This window comes from Schistocerca cancellata, chromosome 4 (genome assembly GCF_023864275.1).
Source record: "Schistocerca cancellata isolate TAMUIC-IGC-003103 chromosome 4, iqSchCanc2.1, whole genome shotgun sequence".
Taxonomy (NCBI): domain Eukaryota; kingdom Metazoa; phylum Arthropoda; class Insecta; order Orthoptera; family Acrididae; genus Schistocerca; species Schistocerca cancellata.
In genome coordinates, this window is record NC_064629.1 from 783,556,424 (window position 1) to 783,583,413 (window position 26,990).

The 26,990-nt window shown below is 42.2% G+C and overlaps 1 protein-coding gene across 1 annotated transcript in view; it reads left to right on the forward strand.

Annotated features, from left to right (window-relative positions):
* Positions 1–26,990, forward strand: part of LOC126184645 (leukocyte elastase inhibitor-like) — a 187,941-nt gene that overhangs the window by 137,868 nt on the left and 23,083 nt on the right. The window lies entirely within an intron of this gene.

Here is a 26,990-nt window from a genome sequence, read left to right on the forward strand (position 1 = left end):
TAGTTCACAAGTTGACTGTCATTATGCCAAATACACACATCAAAAAAAAGTTTTGCATCACCTTGGTTCTGAGAGTTTCGGAACCTGTACAGAAAATTGGAAAAAAGATCAACATAAACATCGTTTCCACCTATTTCATTGCACATGAAAACCACACATTGCATGTTTTACAACCATACAGCGAGACCTTCAGAGGTGGTGGTCCAGATCTCTGTACACATCGGTACCTTTAATTCCCAGTAGCACGTCCTCTTGCATTGATGCATCCCTGTATTCGTCGTGGCATACTATCCACAAGTTCATCAAGGCACTGTTGGTCGAGATTGTCCCACTCCTCAATGGCGATTCGGCGTAGCTCCCTCAGAGTGGTTGGTGGGTCACGTCGTCCATAAACAACCCTTTTCAATCTATCTCAGGCATGTTCGATACGTTTAATATCTGGAGAACATGCAGGCCACTCTAGTCGAGTGATGTCGTTATCCTGAAGGAAGTCATTCACAAGATGTGCACAATGGGGCGCGAATTGTCGTCCATGAAGATGAATGCCTCGCCAACATGCTGCCGATATGGTTGCACTATCGGTCGGAAGATGGCATTCACGTATCGTACAGCCGATACGGCGCCTTCCATGACCACCGGCGGCGTACATCGGCCCCACATAATGCCACCCCAAAACTGCAGGGAACCTCCACCTTGCTGCACTCTCTAGACAGTGTGCCTAAGGCGTTCAGCCTGACGGGGTTGCCTCCAAACACGTCTCTGACGATTGTCAGGTTGAAGGCATATGCGACACTCATCGGTAAAGGCAACGTAATTCCAGTCCTGAATGGTCCATTCGGCATGTTGTTGGGCCCATCTGTACCGCGCTGCATGGTGTCGGGAATGTAGTTGCGCATCATGCAGTCTATTGCGCACAGTTTGAGTCGTAACACGGCGTCCTGTGGCTGCACGAAAAGCATTATTCAACATGGTGGCCTTACTCTCAGGGTTCCTCCGAGCCCTAATCCGTAGCTATCGGTCATCCACTGCAGTAGTAGCCCTTGAGCTACCTCAGCGAGGTTCAAATGGCTCTGATCACTATGGGACTTAACGTCTGAGGTCATCAGTCCCTAGAACTTAGAATTACTTAAACCTAACTAACCTAAGGACATCACACACATTCATGCCTGAGCCAGGACTCGAACCTGCAACCGTAGCGGTCACGCGGTTCCAGACTGAAGCCCGTACAACCGCTCAGCCACAGCGGTCGACCCCTGAGCGAGGCATGTCATCGGCAATTCCTGTCTCTCTGTATCTCCTCCATATCCGAACAACATCGCTTTGGTTCACTCCGAGACGCCTGGACACTTCCCTTGTTGATAGCCCTTCCTGGCACAAAGTAACAATATGGACACGATCGAACCGCGGTGTTGACCGTCTAGGCGTGGCTGAACAACAGACAACACGAGCTGTGTATTGCCTTCCTGGTAAATTCACTGGAAGTTATCTGCTGTCGGACCCCCTCCGTCTAATAGGCGCTGCTCATGCATGGTTGTTTACATCTTTGGGGGGTTTTAGTGACATCTCTGAAAAGTCAAATGGACTGTGGCTGTAATACAGTATCCACAGTGAACGTCTATCTTGATGATTCCTGGGAACTGGGATGATGCAAATTTCTTTTTTTTTATGTGTGTAGAACTGGATGGGCAATGATACTCAGTTGATAAATGATGATCACAATTAACCTGAATGTATCTGGGGTGGTTGATTTTGAGGAGGGGACCAAACAGCGAGGTCATCGGTCCTGTAAGGTTAAGGAACGATGTGGAAGGAAGTCGGCCATGCCCTTTCACAGGAACCGTCCTGGCATTTATCAATGCAATTGGGGGACACTGACGATCAGTTGATTAGGAGAAATGTTGATCAGTTTACATTGTGGCTTCAAATGGTTCAAATGGCTCTGAGCACTATGGGACTTAACATCTGAGGTCATCAGTCCCCTAGAACTTACAACTACTTAAACCTAACTAACCTAAGGACATCACACAACACCCAGTCATCACCCCGCCGGGAATCGAACCCGGGAACCCGGGCGTGGGAAGCGAGAACACTACCGCACGACCACGAGCTGCGGACTACATTGTGGGGCAATAATGGTCAGTTTACAGTGTGACTATTATTACCTCAAATGCAAATGGAGGCAATGTTGTTAAGTTGACATACGGTGCTCATGATTATCCTCAACACAGTCCGGGTGCAATTTATCATGAGTTTACACTGGTGACTGTCAGTATTCTGTATACAGTCAGGGTGTAATGATGGTCAGTTGACATATGGTGACTACCATTAGCTTGAATGCTAATGGGGGCAGTAATTATCACTAACAAGAAGGAATGATGATCAGTTTAAAGGGATGGAACATTAATGGATGGCTTACATTATGACTGCCGTTACTCCAAACGCAAAGAACAGCCATGATGATCAGCTGACATATAGTGACTACCGTTATCCTGAAAAAAATTGCTAACACTGATGGCATGTCTACAGGATGGTCCATTGATCGTGACCAGGCCAAATATCCCATGAAATAAGCGTCAAACGAAAAAACTACAAAGAACGAAACTTGTCTAGCTTGAAGGGGGAAGGGGGATATTTCTTTACGTACTATACGAATATGTAATAAAAATGGGGGTGCCTGTTTAAAAAAAAGCAGTTGATATCCGTTTGACCTATGGCAGCGCCATCTAGCCGGCCAACCATAACGCCATCTGGTTTCCCCCTTCAAGCTAGACGAGTTTCGTTCTTTGTAGTTTTTTCTTTTGATGCTTATTTCGTGAGATATTTGGCCCGGTCACTGTCAATGGACCTCCCTGTATAAGGTAGGGCAATGTAAGTCAGCTTACAGGCTGCAAATGGTGTTCAGTGGACACGGTGGGGCAATGATGGTCAGTTTACGGGATGACTAACATTAATCCAAATGCATAAGGGGGGAATGAAAGTCAGTTCACATGGTTGCACAGGTTGGTAAATTTACAGTGTGTCTACCTTTACTCAGAACACAGTTGGGGGTCAACGATGGTCGGTTGTCATATGATGACCACCATTACGCTGGTCACAAGTATTTTCAAGCCCAGTGCATATCTTATCCAAGTGATAGAGGATGTAGGATCATTTGCAGTGGCCGAGCGGTTTTAGGCGCTTCAGTCTGGAACCGTGAGACCACTATAGTCGCAGGTTCGAATCCTACCTCGGGTTTGGATGTGTGTGATGTCTTTAGGTTAGTTAGGTTTAAGTAGTTCTAAGTTCTAGGGGACTGATGACCTCAGATGTTAAGTTCCATAGTGCTCAGAACCATTTGAACCATGTTGTTGTAGTGGGTGGAGAGGGACACAATATTGATAGGGATCAGGGCTACAACATTGAGTGTGACCTGGTAAAAAGTGGCATCTGCAAAGAACCTTATAAATGTTGGCGTAGTTCTTGTTTTTATGCGGTATGATCAGCGCCAATTGAACAACTCTGTCAGGATGATCAATATGGAAATAGATCAGCTGCTTCAGGTGGCTACATTGTCAGGCACAGGTTGGTAGGTATTAGTAGATGGGACTTCACAAGACATGGCCTGCATATCAGTAGGAAAGGGAAGGGTGGACTGGCTGGGATGATGGTAAAATCTGTAAGGGGGGGGGGCGGCACTGAAACTCAAGGGGGTACTTATTTCTAGGCTAAGATCAGAGTCCATTCATCCAATATTGATTGAAATTACGCTCAATGAGAATTTCAGACAGGCTGGCATTAGAGCTGTTAAAATATCACAAGTTTGTCACAACAGTACAGTCACAAATAATGTTAGTAAGTCACAAGGTTCTCATAAAAGTACAGTGAAAAATAATGTTAGTATATTGCATCAGAGTATCAGGGGACTAAAAATCAAAGTAGATGAGCTTCTTGTTTGTTTAGATGATTTAGAAACTGAGGATGAAACAGATGTACTATTTCTGTCTGAACATCATATAGTCACAGGTATGGAAACGGTAAATTTAGGTGGATATAAGCGTTCATCACATGTAAGTATGGAGAGAGGAGTAGTTGCCATATATGTTAAAATCTGTCATAATGTGAAAAATCTGCAAACTAAAAATTTTTGTGTAGAGCAACATATCACTTTATAGGGTCGAGCAGTAAGGCAATGATAGTCAACTTATAGGGTGGCTACGATTCCCCTAAACACAATTTTGGATATATATAAAGGTGTGTGTGTGTGTGTGTGTGTGTTTGTGTGTGTGTGTGTGTGTGTGTTGATTTTAAGACCTTCATTCCAACTACTAGTTAGGACAGAATCATGCTGTCATTTTCAAATTGGCATTACTCTTTTCATATATGGTCACACATTTTGAGAACAAAGTGTCAACACATTAATTAACTCCACATGGTTTGTCATTTTAAAAATAAAATGATCCCAGATCTATGGTTCTATGGATGCTGTTCTTTTAACTTATATTCATCTGACAACCCATATGAAATATGGTGACTACAATTACCCAGTTGCAATTGGAAGCAGTGATAGTCATTTTACAAAATGATTGCCACTCTGTGAGCGTGTGGGTGCTATTCCGCTGTAAGGTAATGACACAAAAATTCACAAAATTTCTTACGTATCTAGTGAGATATTTGGGTACTGGAGTAGTGCTAGTTATTGTAAAAAAACATGAAACTAACGAAAATTATTATTTATTTTGCTAAAAACACGCTTTCGTTATATGTTCTCGCTCCAAGAGCGACAACGGAACGGCCCCTCTCCACGCCAGACGTGAAGGGGTATATCTTTCGGTCTCTTCCATTACTCCTTCAGCTCAAGGCATCAGAAGTATCGTCGGCCAATCAGCATTGCTCTTCTAAAACAGGAGAATGACGTTTCGTTTAAGGCGACCAATCCGGAAATCTGTAGCATCGGTGTTTGGTGTTTGCTGTCTCCCTGTGAAAATCTCTGAATCTGCGTGCTGTATTTGTAAAGAATGTGTAGGTTGGGCGCTCCCACACAATGTAGCGGAATTTGCTTTTAAGCCGAACACGGAGTCATTCTTCCTTTCACTCGGGCAAACTCTTTCCACTCTATGGGTGGTCACCGACCGACATAGATGGACTGAGTCGTCCTCTGAACTGATCGGCCCCCCGCCGTGCGGTTTGTGTCTCCCGAACTAAAAGCTCCTGTGACTGTCGTGTCTGGAATGTATGTGTGTACGCCAACCTCGAGTATTTCAATCTCGTTGCGCATTGGCGATTTACTAGTTATTTGGATATCGTTTACATGAATTCATACAACATTGACTTTATCTTATCGAGTTTGGGTTCGAATGAAGCGTCTTGATGTGCGGAATATGATTGTGAGGGTGGAATATGTAAGCAATGGAGGTCAGGAGACCACGACATCTTACAACCCAATTGGCTGGGCAATGATGATCAGTTGAGATATGGTGACTTTGCCCCAATGTAGGAGGATGGAGGAGGGGGATTATGGTCAGTTTACAGGGTGGATCAATAATAGTCAATCCATGCATATCTCAAATACAGTTTTGGAGAATGTAGGTTACTTGACAAAGGACGAATATGGTCAGTTTACACTGTGGAGCAATGATCGATAGTGTACAGGGTTGGGCAGTGATAGGCAGTTTCGAGAGTAGGGCAATTATAGTCAGTTTGCAGGGTGACTACTATTACCTCAAATGTAATTTGAGGCATTGGTAGTTAGCTTACAAGATGACAGCCATTATTTCCAACACAATTAGGCACAAAATGATGGTCAGCTGTCAAGGACAAAAGTGATCAGTTTACAGGGTGAATAAATAATGGTGAATTTACAGGTTGACTACCATTTCCTCAAACAGAAATGGTGACAATGTTGGATAGCTGATGCATGGTGACTGTCATTACCCTAAATGCAATTGGTGGCAAGTATGGTCATTTTACAGGATGGGGAAGTGACACTCATTTCGTAGGGTGTAGCAGTGAAAGTCAGTTTATGTGGTGACTACCATTATCCCAAAACTAATAGGGTCAGTATCGGCCAGTCAACTGTGCACAGTTTATAGTGTAGGATGTTAATGGTCATTTTACAGTGTGACTCCATTAACCCACATGCTACAGGATGTAAAATCATCTGTTTACAGGATGATGCAATGATGCCCAATTTACAGTATGACGACTTTGACTCAGATTACAATTGATGGTCAGTCACTTGTACAGACTACCATTACCCTGAACACAACTGGAGGGACCAGTGGTTGGTTGACATGTTGTGGCTATAATTGCCCCAATCTCAATGGGGGCAATAATGGCCAGTTGACAAGAGGACGTTGATGGTCAGGTTATAGTGTGGCAATGATGATCAGTTTACAGGATGGGGCATTGATGGCCAGTTAACAGGGTAACTATTATTACTCCAGACAATATTGAGGTAATGGTGGTTAGTTGATATGCAGTCACTACCATCATTACCTCAGTTTCCCCATACATCACTATTGTTACACAAAACTGTATTAAATTGCTCCATATGTCACCAGCTAAGCAATGTGAGACTTGATTCAGCAAGACGCGACTTTTACCAAAAAGCAAAAGTGATTAATCAACAAGTTGAGACTTACTGATACCAGCAAGTCAAGACTTGCAACAATAAGCAAAATGCATATTCAGATTCATAGCTTCATGTGTACAGGTCAGTACCCTATCCATAACATCACAAGTCAGGCTGTTTCCCTATGATGCCACCATGACACCATGGATAGGTCTTTGACCTTCACCCTACAAAGTCATAATCCAAGAGGGCAGAATCCGTAAGTCAAGCTAGCTGTATACAAGTCACAGAAATGAAACAACCAAACCCATACTTTACTGGCAATTAAAATGAGCATCACTGTGACATTATGTATTGCACAATCTGGGATAGCGACAGCATGTGGTCAATGGTGATAGCCTGTGTGTGATGTCATGATGATGTCATATTATAGTGGGTGTGGCTTGTGATGTCATGGGTAGGGCACTGACTTGGACTCGAGATGTCATGAATCTGGCAAAACATTTTGAATCTTGAAAAAATTCACTGCTTGCCAGAAAGAATCATAACTTGCTTAATCAGTACGGTATGGGGCAACTAGTTACAATTTTGTGTAACAATGGTGATTTTGTATTGGTGTTAAAATCGAATTTTCGTTCATGACCAGAGGTCTGTGGTGCAAAGAGATATCAAACTTTCATATTTGTGGAACTTTGTTTTGCCATTAACTTTGGCCATGCTTACACTGGCATTCAGAACATCACAAAATATTTGTGTATTACAAAATTTTGCAGTTTAAGTTATGAAATAGAATAAAGATCTTATCACAACTCTCTCTTCCCTACTAAAATCGTGCTTGGTCAGTTCATTTGACTTTGGCTGTGTTGTATGCTTTTACATCTTGTATATTGGAGCATTAGGATTACATTTGATATTATTTAGTACCTACGTATTGGAAATACAGTATGTGAAGATTTTAGAGAGCTTTGGCACCGTAGTTACAATCCGTAAATATTGCACCCTTCCTAGAAAGTTTATTTTTTTTGTACATAACTTTGAGTGTACTTATATCAAATGCAATAAAAAGCAGCCTTAGCTAGTGAATGTCATTTACGTTTTTCTAGTATAGAACATGATGTATTATATTCTTGCCCTTTTAAATGATGCTTGCTGAGGTGATGCATTACTGAAAGACGCGTAAAAATGTCAGGGACTCTTAGTTCGTTTCATGCAGCATGAGTAACGAAGTCTTAGGTAAGCCTGTGACCGAAATGCCAACAACCCTTAAGTTCTCTGAGTGATATTTTAGATGTGGAGATACCATTGTAACACTTAACATAAGACTTGTGTGTCCATTGCTAACATTTATATATCTTTTCAGACAGTTTAGATGCTGAGTCAAAAGTGCCACACTTGACAAGAATCATGTGTTTTGCATTAAAATTTATAAGTGGGAAAAATTAAAATTGGGCTCCACTGTGTCTTACGACAAGTACAGGCCTAAAAATGAAATGGCACCTATATGCTTAGCATATTGTTTTAGGCTAATGGGTTTTGTTACAATTTAGATACGGAGGAAACATTGGACACTTAATTTCAGAGTCCACAGCCATGTTTTAGTAATCGGTTTTGACAGATATTTCAGATGTCGAAATATCATTGATTTAAACTTTTTGCTGCAGATGAAGTTTACGCATATTTTCAGACATTTTAGACATTGAATCAACATTATGACATTTTGTGATAAATTTAGATGTAGCAATATGTAATTTGAGGATCTATTGTGCCTACAACCGAGTTGGGTACAGAGATCGAACTACATACATCCGCAAGCACTGCTTAACATGTAAGTTCATAAGCATGGTACAGAGATCAAACTATGTATATTCACAAGTTCTGCTTAACACTTACGTTCATGGGATAAACGTTGTGTGTGTGTGTGTGTGTGTGTGTGTGTGTGTCTGTGTGTGTGTGTGTGTGTTTGTACTGAATAGCGCCAATTTATGTAATTCAGGTGAATAAGCTTACCTCATTATAGTGTTGCCAGTATCTTTTTTGAACATTGTGCCATTTTTACAAAATTTAGGGAACCTTATGAACTGTGTGCATGCACGTAGGGCAGTAGGTACAGCACATGACTTAAACATTTTCGTTGAATAATACAGTGGTGGAAATACTGCGTTGGTAAATATTTTTAACATGGTGCAAAAAGTTCAGATATTGTTAAACATTATGATTTGCTGCTTAATTTTAATGCCTCCTAAAATACTACACTGTAATTAGCTTTTTAATTTGGTCTTGGCGGGAGGGTCATGAACAACATACTCATATCTCTCACCTGTGGGTGCAAGTGTTGGGGTTTGGGGGCCTTTAAAGGTCCCTTTTTTTGGTTTTTCTCGAATAACTTGAAAAGTGTGGCTTCTGGCGAAAATTTTTCATAGAAAACAAGTGAACCACATTAAACTGCCTACAAAAGAGGTCCTACTCATTTTTTCTCTAGGACTAATAGCTTCTGCGTTACAAGGGATGGAAGAAGCGCCGGTTATTAAAATTATTGTTCTAGCGGTATAAAATTAATGTTTATCTTTAAGAATCAGTTTCCCCTGTAGCAGTGTAGAATTGTTTTCAGAGATATACGTAAATTCTGTCTGTGTACATTACTTGCGTGGGTCTTTTTAGCAACTCATATCTCCATTCCACGTAGTTATTAACGCATTCTGTGCAAAATAAACACTCCCCATGCACATCTGCACATTGCGTCGCCAGTGATTTATAAGGCGTGCTACAGAGGGTCCGTATAACTTTGTGAAATATCCTTTAGTTACTTCTTGTGACGCAGTGTGGTAGACAGAGTGGGGAATCACCTGTTGTATCTTTAGTTTGCTGATCTATGAAGGAGGGAAGTGCTTGATGACAGTCTGGTGACCTACCTTCCTTCGCACTTCTACCACTCACGTCTCCACCCTCCAACTGCGCTACACCTCCTAACCACAGTTTATCTCTTATTACAGCTCTATTGCACTTAAATGTGGTACAAAATTTAATATACATTTAATATGTGTTTTAAGCCACTTCATTAAAACATATAAGTTAATTTTATACCATTAGAACAATATTTGTAATAGACTGTGATTTTTGCATCCCCTGCACCTAGATAAAAACGAGTACAACGTTATTTGTAGGAAATTTAATGCTGTTTAATTTTGTACTGGGAAATATATTCGCTATGAGCGGCGGTTTTCGAGCTATTCGAGAAGAAAATAGAAAAGTGACCTTTATATGCCTCGCATCCGAACGCTCACACCTGACAGATCAGGATTTTTAGTATGTTGTTCAAAACACATCCTCCTAGCACTAAAAATTTGCGACTAAACGAAATTTCTCCCCTAATTTTCCTTCGTTTACTGGAAAATTGTTATTCTTCTGGAACTGACTGAACCAGAACTTTGGGAACAGAAAATCAACACCATATCAGATGGTGTATGCGCCCTTGTGGTATTCTCGTGTGGTATAATTTCTGCCATCTTTTGCTTTCGTTGTGTATGCTATCTATGACAGAAATATTTTGAATGTATTCCAGAGCTTTCATGCTTCTGTAGATATTTACAAAACTCTGTCGCCTTTAATTGATCTTTAGGTATTCTGTAGAAACAATGGTAGTCTGGGAATAAAACGGTTTCTTTTGATTCGAATATGGCATAGAAATAATAAAAAAACAACATATTATACAAAAATCTTACAGACCGCATTTTCATTATATATATATATATATATATATATATATATATATATATATATATATATATATATGGGATATCACTGATATGCTTTTTTTCTTTATCCTTACCTTTTTATTACCACCCCTGCAGAATGTTATTTCCAGATACCAAATAACCAGTAAACGCCGGATTCCTTAAAGAATCGAACTCCATTGTATAAAAGAACTTAAAATTTCTGATTACAAGTCAGTTAACGTGTTAAATAGTTTAGGTAAAGCATTAAGTGAGAAATAATTTGAAAAGGTTTGAAATTATGTTTAAAATTAGTTGTAAGTGGCTAGGTGGTCTCATTAACCAACACTGGATGAGTACTGTCCGGGTAATTTGAGCTCCTTAATAAGATGAACTGGTTTTCGTCCATCTACTTGTTTGAGATGTCATGTCTCCTGAACTATGTGTCGTACACTGATATAATCTTGCAAATACACTACTGGCCATTAAAATTGCTACACCAAGAAGAAATGCAGATGATAAGCGGGTATTCATTGGACAAATATATTAAACTAGAATTGACAATTGATTACATTTTGACGCAGTTTGGGTGCATAGATCCTGAGAAATCAATACCCAGAACAACCACCTATGGCCATAATAACGGCCTTGATACGCCTCGGCATTGAGTCAAACAGAGCTTGGATGGCGTGTACAGGTACATCTGCCCATGCAGCTTTCAACACGATACCACAGTTCATCAAGAGTAGTGACTGGCGTATTGTGAGGAGCCGGTTGCTCGGTCACCATTGACCAGACTTTTCAGTTGGTAAGAGATCTAGAGAATGTGCTGACCAGGACAGCAGTCGAACATTTTCTGTATCCAGAAATGCCCCCATAGGACGTGCAACATGCGGTCGTGCATTGTCCTGCTGAAATGTAGGGTTTCACAGGGATCGAATGAAGGGTAGAGCCACGGATCGTAACACATCTGAAACGTAGCGTCCACTGTTCAAAGTGCCGTCAATGTGAACAAGAGGTGACCAAGACATGTAACGAATGGCACCCCATACCATCACGCCGTGTGATACGCCAGTATGGCGATGACAAATAGACGCTTCCAATGTGCGTTCACCACGATGTCACCAAACACGGATGCGACCATCATGATGCTGTAAACAGAACCTGGATTCATCCGAAAAAATGACGTTTTGCCATTCGTGCACCCAGGTTCGTCGTTGAGTACACCATCGCAGGCGCTCCTGTCTGTGATGCAGCGTCAACCGCAGCTATGGTCTCGGGGCTGATAGTCCATGCTGCTGCAAACGTCGTCGAACTGTTCGTGCAAATGGTTGTTGTCTTGCAAACGTCCCCATCTGTTGACTCAGGGATCGAGACGTGGTTGCACGATCCGTTACAACTATGTGGATAAGATGCCTGTCATTTCGACTGCTAGTGATACGAGGCCGCTGGGATCCAGCACGGCGTTCCGTATTACCCTCCTGAACCCACCGTTTCCATACTCTGCTAACAGTCATTGGATCTCGACCAACGCGAGCAGTAATGTCGCGATACGATAAACCGCAATCGCGATAGGCTACAGTCCGACCTTTATCAAAGTCGGAAACGTGATGGTACGCATTTATTCTCCTTGCACGAGGCATCACAACAACGTTTTTCCAGGCAACGCCGGTCAACTGCTGTTTGTGTATGAGAAATCGGTTGGAAACTTTCCTCATGGCAGCACGTTGTAGGTGTCGCCACCGGCGCCAACCTTGTGTGAATGCTCTGAAAAGCTAATCATTTGCATATCACAGCATGTTCTTCCTGTCGGTTAAATTTAGCGTCTGTAGCACGTCATCTTCGTGTTGTAGCAATTTTAATGGCCACTAGTGTATATTCAGTGGTATGTGTGACTATTGCCTGCAAAATGTGTTGCGAAGAGAACTAGCAGCAAACAACTCATAAATTAAAACGTCATGCTTGATGCAGCATTTTTTCACGCTTGTTAGTGTTTATGACGTTATATCCCATCCACTATGTGTGGTACACTGATATAATTTTTCAAACACATGTAGTGACAAATGTAGATCTTCTTTCTTTCTTTCGCTTGCACCTTTATCCCGCGGTTCTCGCAGGGTCGGCATGGTTAGGATCGGATTGGGCAAGGTTAATGTTGAGGGGTGGCCGGATGCCCTTCCTGCCTCCACCCCGTACCCCCCGGGACGGAATTAGTGTAACCCAGCTGTCTGCGTCTAGTTTAATCCATGGAAGAGTGTGAACGTGTTCAGATGTCTGCGAGTCGTGTAACTGAGGCGGGACGTGGGGACCAGTCCGGTATTCAAATATTGGCATGTGGAAAACCGCCTAAAGCTCACATCCAGGCAGGCTCTAACACTGGTCCTCAAAACTAAAGTATGTAGATACTGCCTAAAAAATATGTTGAGAACGTAGTTAGTTGTAAAGAAGGAAGAAATTAAAACGTTATGCCTGTTGCAGCAGTCTGCAGCTCGTGGTCTGGCGGCTAGCGTTGCTACTGCTGGATGACGTGATCTCGGGTTCCATTCTCGGCAGGGTTGGGGATTTTCTCTGCCTGGGGCTGGGTATTTGTGTTGACCTCATCATTTCATCATCATCGTCATTCGTGACAGTTGCTGGATGGGACTGACTTAAACATTGGACTGTGTAAAAATTGGGACTTCGTACGGGCTATGATGACAGCGCAGTTGAGCGCACCACAAACCAAACATCACCACCAACTGATGCGACAGTTTTACTACATGAACAGTGAAAATGTAGTAAGCTATAAATTTTTATCATTTCGTCATTTTGTGGGGAGTGTTAGCGACTAGTGTCATTCTCAGATACTGGACGAATAAAGTCTAGGCACTTGCGCGCGGTGTGTTACGTTTCTTTTTCAGCCCCACCGCTTTGAGAGGCGGGTGGTTCTTGTCCCCACAGAGCTTATTTCTATATAGCAAGTGATAATTGTACCAAGATTGAAATCGGTTCAGCCGGCCAGTGTGGCCGTGCGGTTCTAGGCGCTTCAGTGTGGACCCGCGTGGCCGCTACGGTCGCAGGTTCGAATCCTGCCTCGGGCATGGATGTGTGTGATGTCCTTAGGTTAGTTAGGTTTAATTAGTTCTAAGTTCTAGGCGACTGATGACCTCAGAAGTTAAGTCGCATAGTGCTCAGAGCCATTTGAACCATTTTTTGAAATCGGTTCAGTAGTTTCGAAGATGTTGCACATACATACACTAATTTTTAAAATATACAGATGATTCTTAGCCGTCAGTGTTATCTCTTAGTTCGCCCTTACAAATTTAGAGGTTTAAGCAAAGGGCGCACCTGTACTGATTTCTCTTCTTTCGTTTTATCAGTTACATGTTAGCGATGTTTTTGCATGTCGCGTTCCTTATTGTTAACTGTGTTTCTCCTCGCTAAATCTCGCATGGTACGCCTCTAACTCTGGAATTGCTCTTATTTAAAAAGGGGCTTCACATGGCGGGAGTACGTTTTATGACATCCAGATCTAGAGCCGCCCGGAATGACCGAGTGGTTCTAGGCGCTACAGTCTGGAACCGCGCGACCGCTACGGTCGCAGGTTCGAATCCTGCCTCGGGCATGGATGTGTGTGATGTCCTTAGGTTAGTTAGGTTTAAACAGTTCTAAGTTCTAGGGGACTGATGACTTCAGATGTTCAGTCCCATAGTGCTCAGAGCCATTTGATCCATTTGAACCACATTTAGAAATTCTGGAAACTAACTGTGATTTACAGGATTAATTAGTGTATGTCGACATCATAGTGACATAACAAAATTCATTAGCATTTGATATTTCTTGTTTGATCCACGAATGTTTCTTAGTTTTATGATACTAAGCGTAATCTTAACGCTAGGCGGTTTTGACAAATTCTGTTAATCTGCAGTTTACCAGTAAATAAGGATAATCATCCCTAAACCAAAATTACGCTGTTGTCAGGGCACAATCTGCTTTTATGTTTCGTACTCTAACAATCCAGAAGACATTATTTTTATTTCATGAAATAGATTCACAAATGTAGAGTACATTCTTACATCAGTGCGTACTGCCATATTACCGGATCGGCTAGTTATAAATGACGCGAGTTTGTGTTTTCTGTAACAATGAACTTTTTATTTATGATGCTGCTTACGCGAAATATACAAGGAATTCCCTAGTTACGTTTAGTTTTCCGCAAGTTCATCGTTGTTTCTGTACGTCTACGGAGTAGGACTATTCGCGGGTGATGCGAATGCGTCTGCTAAACTTGGAAACTATAGGCCCACACCCCGGCAGATACGCCACTGACGCTGGGAAGAGAATTTGCATAAATTGTGCACTGTCCCTGAGGACTGCAATGTAGCTCCCTACCGCGTTAGAGACTTGCTCTTAGCTGTAATTCTGTCTCAACGGGCCAACAAGAGCGATACAGCTTGTCGTAACACATATATACGCTTCATATGCTACGCCAATAGATAGCTGAAGACGCAAAAAAGAACTGTCAGTTGCTACCAAATATAAAAGAAGATAGTCATACCAGATGAATCACTTTACGTTTACTTTACAGTTGTCTACGCAACAGTGTCGTACTACTCCAGCTTAGAAACATTCACTGTGATTTTTCTAGAAGTTATGTCTTCAGCGCAACTTAATTATCTCAAATTTTTTCGACACTTAAGCATCCACGTGATGGTATTGGAATCCTAACTACAGGGTTATTACAAATGATTGAAGCGATTTCACAGCTCTACAATAACTTTATTATTTGAGATATTTTCAAAATGCTTTGCACACACATACAAAAACTCAAAAAGATTTTTTAGCCATTCACAAATGTTCGATATGTGCCCCTTTAGTGATTCGGCAGACATCAAGCCGATAATCAAGTTCCTCCCACACTCGGCGCAGCATGTCCCCATCAATGAGTTCGAAAGCGTCGTTGATGCGAGCTCGCAGTTCTGGCACGTTTCTCGGTAGAGGAGGTTTAAACACTGAATCTTTCACATAACCCCACAGAAAGAAATCGCATGGGGTTAAGTCGGCAGAGCGTGGAGGCCACGACATGAATTGCTGATCATGATCTCCACCACGACCGATCCATCGGTTTTCCAATCTCCTGTTTAAGAAATGCCGAACATCATGATGGAAGTGCGATGGAGCACCATCCTGTTGAAAGATGAAGTCGGCGCTGTCGGTCTCCAGTTGTGGCATGAGCCAATTTTCCGCGGGCTACGCGTGAATCTTGCCCGCACGCGTTCAACCGTTTCTTCGCTCACTGCAGGCCGACCCGTTGATTTCCCTTTACAGAGGCATCCAGAAGCTTTAAACTGCGCATACCATCGCCGAATGGAGTTAGCAGTTGGTGGATCTTTGTTGAACTTCGTCCTGAAGTGTCGTTGCACTGTTATGACTGACTGATGTGAGTGCATTTCAAGCACGACATACGCTTTCTCGGCTCCTGTCGCCATTTTGTCTCACTGCGCTCTCGAGCGCTCTGACGGCAGAAACCTGAAGTGCGGCTTCAGCCGAACAAAACTTCATGAGTTTTTCTACGTATCTGTAGTGTGTCGTGACCATATGTCAATGAATGGAGCTACAGTGAATTTATGAAATCGCTTCAATCATTTGTAATAGCCCTGTATTGATCCATTTAACGTTCATTCTTCTAGATCTTTTATATATAAGTATGTTGGCTGGGCAAAACTGTATTTGAAAAACGGTATGTTAAATCACCATATTTCTGAATTTCTTTATCGTAGAGTAGGCGAGGAAAGAATATTTGCAGGCAAAATCACCTCTGATTTTGTGAAAAATATTTTAGTGAGTTAACTGCATGTTGGACATCTCACGGTCACCTAATAAAATGCAAATACTAGCGATAGATGAAAAGCTAGAGAAATTTGAGGTTGTGGTATTGATTAGAAGTTAGAAGAATGAGAAACCTACCGAGGTTATTGAAACTTGTGCATGTGAGGTCAATGGTACGCTCCTAGTACTTTAGCACAGTAATTATTTCCACACCTAAATCGATTTTCGTCGGTCGTAGAGCACGAGTGTGGGAGGTATCGATTACTCGCTACAGACTAGCCCTCGGGCGTCACGGCCGCAGGCAGATTATCGTACCTCACGCTTCGTCGCGCTTCAGTGGACGCTTAGCCGCTCTATTCCGGCCACATGACTCCCCACTTCTTTCTGCATTGTTATCCGATTCGTGGAAGTAGCTTTTGCACAGACATCCTGGATACGGAACAAATATAAGAAATCTACTCACCAAGTGGCGGCAGGAGAGCACACACATAAAGTTATTGAAAGCAGCAAGCCTTCGGAAACAGTGGCTCCTTCTTCAGGCAGAGAGATTGGAGGGAAAGGAAGAGAGGTGAAGAAAAAGGTCTGGTGAGGTTTAGGAAATGGGGAGGGTTGGAAAAGTTGCCTAGAACACCTGGTCAGGGATGACTTACCGAACGGGATGAAAAGGAAAGGTATTTTCAAAAATAATTTATTGACATTGAAGGATACAAAACAATATTTTCTTGAACCAGGGCGTTATCAAATACTCTATCCTTCGAGAAAAAAGTGGCTCTGAGCACTATGGGACTTAACATCTGAGGTCATCAGTCCCCTACAACTTAGAACTACTTAAACCTAACTAACCTGAGGACATCACACACATCCATTCCCGAGGCTGGATTCGAACCTGCGGCCGTAGCGGTCACGCGGTTCCAGACTGAAGCGCCTAGAACCGCTCGGCCATTCTGTCCGGCCATTTGAACCATGAGTTACAATTTAAATAGCTGTTGGGTTAGGTATAAATAAATAAATAAATAAATAAATGTAATCAGTCATTTTGTTGATATTTTCATTACGCATAGCCGAGGATTATAGATCCATCTTCAAGGGGTTTTATTCAATTACGGCTTCTCTGGGTAACATATGACGCTCTCTGGCGGCGGAAGATTAAGAAGTATTTTTACGTTGGTCAAAATTGCGTGGAAGCTTTTATGACAATTGTAGGCAACGAATACTTTTCAGAGGTCACAGACAGCTTTTCTGAACCTTTTTTATTGCACACACACTTTCTGTAAAATGAAATAAAAAGGAATTGTCTATCAGGAGCTTTCGAGTCTAAATAACGTATAACATAATGATACTGGCAGCGGTGTTTGTATTTTATAAAACACTTGATTTAAATTATTAGTCAGTGTACAGAGGGGCTCGACAAAATATGGAAACACCTCCAGAAATGTATTCTTGAACACAAATACAGATACTAGCCAAATCTGCAGATAGCGCTGTTCTATTTGACGACGAACGGCACCTGTCCAATGTCCTCAATAGGCTGTACGTCTCAGTAGTGGTGAGAAAAGCGTTCTGTGTATTTTTGAGTGCATTATGTCGAAATTACGTGAAATCTAACGTGGCAAAATTGTTTGTGCTTCCGTAACCAAGAAAGCCGAAGTGTCTGATATTTCAAAAGGCACCGTATTGAAGGAAAAATGGAAAAACATCATCCGCTTCATCAGAATGTGGACGAAAGTGTTTATTAAGCGATAGTGACAGACGATAATTGATGAGGACTGTGACGAAAAATAAGATGACAGTTGCAAAAGTTACTGTAGCACTCATGAATCCCTGTGAGCACCAAAGCAACACTAAGGGAGCACCGTAACCAGGGAACTGCAGGGCACGATGGAATCCCAAAATCATTCATTAGGGATGCAAATGTTCGTAACAGGAAAACGTTGTGCCGAAGGCATAAAATGTGGACTATGGAGCAGCGGAAGAAAGTTATTTGGTCGGATGAGTCTTGCTTCGTACTGTTTCCAAAATAAGGCCGAGTTTACGTCCCAAGAGCGAGAAATGGCGGCAGTTCGGTGATGATTTAGGCAGCCATGTCGTGGTATTCCATTGGCCCTATGGCTATTCAGAAAGGCAGCATTACTGCTAAGGATTATGTCACCATTTTGGTTGAATAGGTCCATCCCATGGCACAGTGTTTGTTCCCCAGTGGGAATGCTGAGCGCCAAACGAACAGGGACGCATTTCACACAGTTTAGATCGTCCAGGACTTGTTTTGTGAGCACGAGGATGAATTGTCACATCTTCCCTGGCCACCACAGTCAGCAGATCCTAGTATTATTGAGCTTATATGGTCTGCTTTGGAGAGAAGGGTGCGTGAATTTTATCCACCTCCATCATCGTTAGCTGGACGTGAATTATCTTGCAGAAAGAATGGTATAACATCCCGCTGAAAACCATAAAGGACCTGTATATATCTATTCCGAGCATGGATACGCGTGGTAAGAGGGAGAGGGAGGAGATTGGAGAGGAGGGACAAAAGACAGACAGAGCACTTAGATGAGTTGCTGTGTTCTGATCTAGAAATAAAATTTTTCTGTGTTGAAATATGGCAGAGCTAAAGATTGTTTATCACATGATTGGAAATGCTTATTTTATTGTGACTAGCTTTATGATATCATTTTGATCTGCTATATAAGTGTAGAAAATAGTTGCTCTAGAATAGCATCAAGATCGATTATTGAGTAATGCTCATGAGTCTGTGACGTTCACCGGATTGCACTAACAGAAGATTAAACGAAGATGCAACGAAAACTGGCCCTTTTCGTTACGCGATCGTTTATAAGATCGAGAACGTGGCGGTGTACTCAACAAACTCCAGTACCAGACACTGCAAGAGAGCGCTGTGAACCACGGAGAAGTTTATTGTTGATATTCCGGAGCGTTATTTGCACGAAGAGTATGGCAACATGTTGTTGCTTGCCACGTACCTCTTGAGAAATGAGTACGAGGAGAAAAGCAGAGAAATTAGAGTTTGTTCGGACGTTTATCGACAGTCATTTTTCCAATGCACCAGTTTCGAAAGGAACAGGGAAGGAAAGAAAAGCTAATGATTCCAGAAGTACCCTCCACCACACATGGAACATTCCATTTCACATCTTACTGCTGGCGTTACCAAATGGACAGAGAGTAGCAATTTGATGCTACCACAGAGAAAGTGGTCAACAATTTCTCAGAGATGTCAGTGGGTTTTTGGAGAAACTGTCAGACGAGAACATACCACTTAAAACATTAGCTGCGAGCATTCAGTTCAGAATTGATAAACAAAGGAAATTTGTGATTAATTTCAAACACGTCTTAAGCTGCGAGATTAATACGTGCAAACTAAAGTAATATGAGAAGAAATAACCCAACACGACTCTGTGGTACAATTCAGCGAATGTTAGAAACGATGATTGTTACACTCTCGTTGATAAATAGAATCTAAGGTATTTGACAGAGAAAACGTTATAACACCCGTATTCGTAAGAGTGAGGCTAAACAGGCGTTTTTAACGGAACAGTAGAGTGATAAATAGCGAAGAAATGTAGTGGCATGTAATTAGGGTACACGGTATTGAAATTAACGCAGAACAGGCGTATCCTCTAGGTCGTAACGGAGACGTGTAGCCCTGGACCCATTTTCTTCCTCCAAAAGACTAGTGGTACAGCGATTTCCACATGTGGTTCAATAATGCAGTTTTTTTTTTCAGCGGGTGAATAAGTGTATTTGTGGCCACGAATGAAACTGAACATATTAAGAAAACAAAATTCCGCTTCATTTGCCGGTAATTGGCCTGTTACCGGAAAATGAAGCGAATTTTTATTCTGTTAATATGTACCTCAGTTGCGGATGTTCACCTGATCAAATATTTTTTAACTATGTAAGTTCAGAGTTGCTCGACGTGCTCGATGTTTACAATAGAGGTTCTAGACAATTAAGTTCTTATAATGGAAGTTGAAAAGTACAAATGCTTATATGGTGCTCGTAACACTGATTCCATAACGATGTGCAGCCCACAGCAACATGTACTTTTCCAATATCAAATGAAACAGTGGAATTCTAAGATTCTCCAATGTAATATTTCGATCCATCTTGATTATTGAATTGAACTGCACTGTCGGTGTCTCCAATCTTTTGTTAAGTACATTCAATTTTCTTGGAATTTGTTTAACGAATAGCAGTACAGCTGTGTTAATCTATGGCCAATTGATTGTTGTTATTATTACTATTTTTACTGTTATTATTTTATATGAGTAATACTTACCTTAATTTAACTGAAGCTTTTTTTCAGCTCCTATGCAGCCTAGCTTGTTGGTATCTTTGCGTACAAGTTTTCCAAGTACATTACAAAGGAGATACTCAGATGATCGTATCCATCACCTTCTCAGTTTTTTTTCTGTTTCTGTCGCCTAACCACCAATAACGTAATTGCTTTTGATGTGCTGCTCAGTTGTGTCAGTGTAGTTCTCAATTCTCGACATGTTTACTTCACATGCGCTCCAGTCGGTGGTTAATGGACCATGCTGCAAAGGAAACTTCGTTAACAATACATCGTGTTACTGGCGTGCTCCCAAACGTACCTTAACTCGTAAAACGAGCGATATTTAATGTATCATATAGCTAGGTGTCCACGTTAATAAAATGTTGCACTGACTTTCGTGAAATTGTTGCGTTAAACATCGGCCGTGAAGCCTTACCCTAGAAGTCGCTACGCGGAGAGCATGCAGTAATTTCCACCTTCAAATCCTGCCAAAAGAACAATCAGAAAATTGTATCTAGTTCTGGTCTATGTAAAGTCAATAATCGGATCCATACCACACACGCAATATGTCGTGGATCATTCTGACTTTGAAACTTAGACAACAATCTCTAACCTTAGACAGAAAACGGCGTTCATTCACAAGAATTGTATGATACCATCTTTGACTGCTTTACACACTCAAATGTAAGGTGCGTTGAAATAATCACCCATTATCGAAAAAAAATTAAAAATATTCAAAGCGAAAAAAGACAACGTCCAGAAAGAACTTCATTAGATTTAATAATAGGCGGCAAATTTAGCCCGATTTCTAACTCATACATAACGAGAATCTCTCGTGCAGAGAATAGTTTCTCCAAATTGCGGTAGAGTGTAGTCACATCCATTTACGAAAATGGTTCAAATGGTTCTGAGCACTATGGGACTCAACTACTGTGGTCATCAGTCCCCTAGAACTAGAACTACTTAAACCTAACTAACCTAAAGACATCACACACATCCATGCCCGAGGCAGGATTCGACCCTGCGACCGCTGCGGTCACGCGGTTCCAGACTGAAGCGCCTAGAACCGCTCGGCCACAACGGCCGGCACAAAAATGGTCAAAGAACAGATACAGGGAATTAAATCCACTATTGACATTTTCCGTCTGTTGCTGCATTGTAGAGAAAATTATAAGTTAGACACTGTGATGTTCCTGTAGGAAAAGAAGCTTCTCTCACAGAAACAATATGGCTTCGGGGAACACTACTCGGGTGAACAGACCGTGCTTCGAGAGGCGTATGCTGTACCATGTTTCCATCTAAAATATACGATCAAAAACTTGACAGCGTTGAAGAAATTTTGAAAAATAGATCACAATCTATTATATTGAGAATGTTCAACAGAAACGAAGTTACATTTCTACATCTACAGCTACATCTACTTAAAGCCCCAAGAGAACTTAATAAGGAGGACGACGGTTAAGTCCCGCGTCCAGCCATCCTGATTTAGGTTTTCCTTTATTTCCCTAAATCGCTCCAGGCAAATGCCAGGATGGTTCCTTTGAAAGGGCACGGCCGACTTCCTTCCCTGTCCTTCCCTAATCCGATGAGACCGATGACGTCGCTGTCTGGTCTCTTACCTCAACGCCCCCCCCCCCCCTATAGTTGATTGAAGTTAATAGAACCTATGCTGTTCTTAATATACAGGGCAATTATGAAGTCTATGAAACATTTAGAACAGTCGGTATAGATAAATGGCCAAGAACATCACTACAAATGCTGGAATATGTGAAAGATAAACTCTCAAAGATTTTTCTGCGGCGTTTATATATTTTCTGTGCCCACTTGATCACATGGCACGCGTCTGTTCGGTACTCCAGTTCTGCTTAAATCCTACACAGCATATCAGGAGTAACGGTAGGGATAGCAGATACGATGAGCTGTCGGAAGTCTTCGAGGTTCTGCGGGAGGGGTACAACGTAAACGCTTTCTCTCATGTGAAATGTCGTTTGGCTAGGGCCTCCCAGCGGGTAGACCGGTCGCAAAGTGCAAGTCCTTTTAATTTACACCACTTCGGCGACTTGGGTGTCGATGAGGATGATGTGATAACGAAGACAACAACACCCATTCCCCGAGAGGAGAAAATCTTCGATCCAGCCGGGAATCTAACCCGGGCCCCTCGCATGGCATTCTACCACGCTGACTACTCATCTGTGGATGTGGACTTTCCTTCATGTAACCCCACAAGAAAAAATCATAAGTCGTCAAGTCTGGCGACCGTGATGGCCCCTCATGTATGGTGCCGTCGCATTCTGTTAATCTCGTACACAATTTTTGAGAAGTTGATGTTGGGGGAGGGGGGGGACGAAGGTGCCATCTTGTTGAAAGATGAAGTCAATCATATCAGTTTCTAGTTATGGCAGATGCCACAATTGCAACATGTCTAGACAGTTCTCTCGGCGAAGAAAAAGGATCCACAGACTGCCTTATTGAACACAACACTGAACACGCAAACTTTTTCGGACTCCCAGACCTCTCCGGCGAGATGAAAAGTGACTTCGTCACTGAAGATTAATTTGCTTGTGAAGTAGTTGTTATCAATAACTCTCCATGTCACTGCAGAAGACGCAGTACGTCGTCATGGCTTATAGCTTGCAGGACCTGAAGCTTGTATAACTTCACTATTATTCGCTTATGAAACATTTTCTACGCTGGTGGGGGATGTTCAGTTTTGCGCTGTAGTCGTGCTAGAACGTCCCTGACAGTTCACGCACGAGGAACGCATTGTGTGTGTGGGGGGGGCGGGGGGGGGGGGAGGGGAGACTAGCGCCAATTCGAGCACTGGAATTCGTAAACGTTGCCTTTATGGTGGGTCACCTTTACCACCCAGACAATTCAAAGCTGCGCTCGCCACAGGACTTTCTGCAGGACACGACCATCATTTTGAAGGACAATGCGCAAGCACGTACAGTGCAATCTGTTACTGATTTGTTTGACTGATGGAGCTGCTAAGAGCTATACCATCTACTGCACTCCCCTGACTTAAGCCCCCGTGAGTTCAGTTCGATTTTTAAACTGAAGGAAACACTTCAGCATTCGCTTCAAAACTGCTACAAATTCGTCGAGCAATAGACCGCACTGCTTAAACTGTCAACACAACTGGCACTCCTAAGAGTATCCTCCGACTTTCACATTGCTGGCAACAGGCTATACGAAATGCTGGTGACTACTTTGAAGGTCAGTAAAACTTTGAAATACGTATCTATTTTGTACGAGCTGTAAATAAATAGATGCCACTATTAAAGTTCCAATCCTCGTGCATTTTGCGTAATGACCACGAACATAGATAAGAGAAATTAGTTGTCGAATGGTTCAAATGGCTCTGAGCACTATGGGACTTAACATCTATGGTCATCAGTCCCCTAGAACTTAGAACTACTTAAACCTAACTAACCTAAGGACAGCACACAACACCCAGCCATCACGAGGTAGAGAAAATCCCTGACCCCGCCGGGAATCGAACCCGAGAACCAACTAGTTGTCGTACGGAGGCATATAAACACTCGTTTTTTCCCTCACTCTATTTGCGAGTAGACCAGGAACGGAAATGACTAGTGGTAGTACAATGTACTCTCGGCTTGCGGAGTATATCTGTAGACGTAGATAACAGCCGAACAGCATCGTTGGTTCCGAGACCGAGACGCCCGTTTTTAGGCGCTGGATCATAACAGTGTGACCTCTGTCAAAGTCGTTACGTCAGCGGAGGTCTCCGTATGCGGCCACTATCATCGCTAGAATGATTCTCCATTCTCCTCTGGCCTTCTTGTATACTTTCCTAACCCCGTCACACGCCTGCAGTGCTGCAGGCTGACTTCAGATTTGTGGATTTCTGTGGTTATTAAATGTTTGACATATCAGTGTATGAGCGTTTTCGAATAGAGCATTTATGTTTCTGTTACTGCTTTGGATTTGCTCCAAAAATATTTTAAATAAAGAAGACTTACTATTTCATACCCTGATACGCCAGAATCTAAGCCCACTCACGTTCATAGATATGCAAGTGGTGCAAAACTGTTCACAGCTATTCACTATTCCATTACTTCTGAGAGAAACTGTTGACAAGAGCGTCGTTGACTAACTGCTGAAGGGACGCTGTGCCTGTTTATTGTTTGATACGCCAAAATGATTGAATAGAGAAGTTAAATAGAACATTCATTTCCAGAAGTCAAAAAAATGTTCAAATGTGTGAGAAATCTTATGGGACTTAAATGCTAAGGTCATGAGTCCCTAAGCTTACACACTACTTAACCTAAATTATCCTAAGGACAAACACACACACCCATGCCCGAGGGAGGACTCGAACTTCTGCCGGGACTAGCCGCACAGTCCATGACTGCAGCGCCTGAGACCGCTCGGCTAATCCTGTGCGGCTTCCAGAAGTCGTTCTTGTGTTTGATAAGATGTTTGGTATGTGTTTTGTGACTTATTTATTTAGAATAATCACTTTTTGTCTTACTGAATAAACAGACACTGAAATCAGTCATCGGTAATCTCTTGAAATATGGTATGGTATATTTAAAGAAATTGGGCGAAGACTTATGTGGCAATTCTGATAGCACCATCGAACATCTCTGGTACATAAAATGAGATAAGCGAGATTAAGTTTCATATCGAGGCAGATAGTCAGTATTTTTTCTTAGCTACATATTCTATTGCAGTAGGAAGTTTCTTTATACGAAGTACTATGCAGTATGACCTGTACAATGCCTTGTGAAGTATGTATGTAGATCTGCTGTCAACGTCCCTCGATCTATACAGTTCAAACTATGCAGAGAGTTTCCATTTCTCACAATAAGGGCGCATTGATCGATCTCATGTGGCCTGTGATGATGTCCGCCAAGTTAGGAGCAGCATCATCAGTGCTAACACGCGGGTGATATATCAACAAATAACATAAACATCAAACGAGGACCACATCAAATGACGTGCCGACAAGATTAATGTCGCGACATTTCTTGTTGACGGTACAAGCCCACAGGCGATCTTGGAGAGCATCCGTATTTACGGTACGAGACTTGCATCTGTAACTGTCTAGCTCTTTCTAGCACTACTATGCTACTCCAGAGAAATTTCAAATACAGCTTATTCTGTTTAATCGAGATGTTCACAGTCATCTCAGAAGAGACGTTTGTGGCACAACTTGACCAGAAGAAGGGATCGGTTGGTAGGACATGTTCAAAAATGGTTCAAATGGCTCTGAGCACTATGGGACTTAACATCTATGGTCATCAGTCCCCTAGAACTTAGAACTACTTAAACCTAACTAACCTAAGGACAGCACACAACACCCAGTCATCACGAGGCAGAAAAAATCCCTGACCCCGCCGGGAATCGAACCCGGGAACCCGGGCGTGGGAAGCGAGAACGCTACCGCACGACTACGAGCTGCGGACTGGTAGGACATGTTCTGAGGCATCAAGGGATCACCAATTTAGTATTGGAGGGCAGCATGGAGGGTAAAAATCATAGGGGGAGACCAAGAGATGAATACACTAAGCAGATTCAGAAGGATGTAGGTTGCAGTAGGTACTGGGAGATGAAGAAGCTTGCACAGGATAGAGTAGCATGGAGAGCTGCATCAAACCAGTCTCAGGACTGAAGACCACAACAACAACAACAACAGTTGACTTCATGCAGCGTAGGAAAGGCGACTTTGCACGATTACAAGTCCATAAAGTCAAAGGTCGAAGATCGCTTTTGAGTGGTTTAAAGAACAGTCATAAGATTTTAAATAAATGATTTCACCAAATATGTCGATTGAAATAAACCCAATCGAATAACGTTAAGCTACAATAAAACCATCCATTTATATAAAAATTCTTCATCTAAGAGAATCGTACCATCGATTGTTACAGATCTACAGGTTGTGCTACATGAGATGTGCACACTACTAATTCTCACGCTTCACTATATTGTTGACGCCTAGCAAGATTCAAAATTCTCATTTACTGATACTCTTTAGTGCACTGGACTCCCTGTAGATCGGAATGTACAAAAATTCGTTGATCCTGACAGTTTCAGAGTTGTTAACTTCCCTCCCAGACGTACGTAAAGAAGTTTCGAGTTTATCTTTTCACTGACGTCGAGGCCGTTAGAGACGAAGCGCCAGGTTACTTGGACAGTCGTGTGGAAGTACATCAACCGTAGCCTAATAGCTGAATGAAATAGGCATTCGCCTTGGGTGGTTTGTCATACCATAGGAAGTGTAAAAGAGAGTAAATTGTCAGGCATTTAAACATCGTTACACATGAATAGAAGCTCGGGGTTTTAAACACTGTGACAACTCGTTCGATTGCAGACTGAGTTCGCGTAACTGCGATAAGACAGTTACGTAACGTAATTCTCATTCCAGGTATAATTTTCGTCACGTTATTTCAGTCCTTGAGGGTAGGATTGTGGAGGAAGGCATACAAACGAGTCGATAATGTGATTGAATATCGCATGAAAATCGCTTATGAACGTTCGTACTGTAAATTACATACTAAATTTGTTATCGGTTATATTCTTCTGCCTATTATTGTTTCCCTCTCAGTTCCCGGATCCTGCAGAATCATTTGATGCATGCTACGTACAGACACGCTTCTGTTTATAA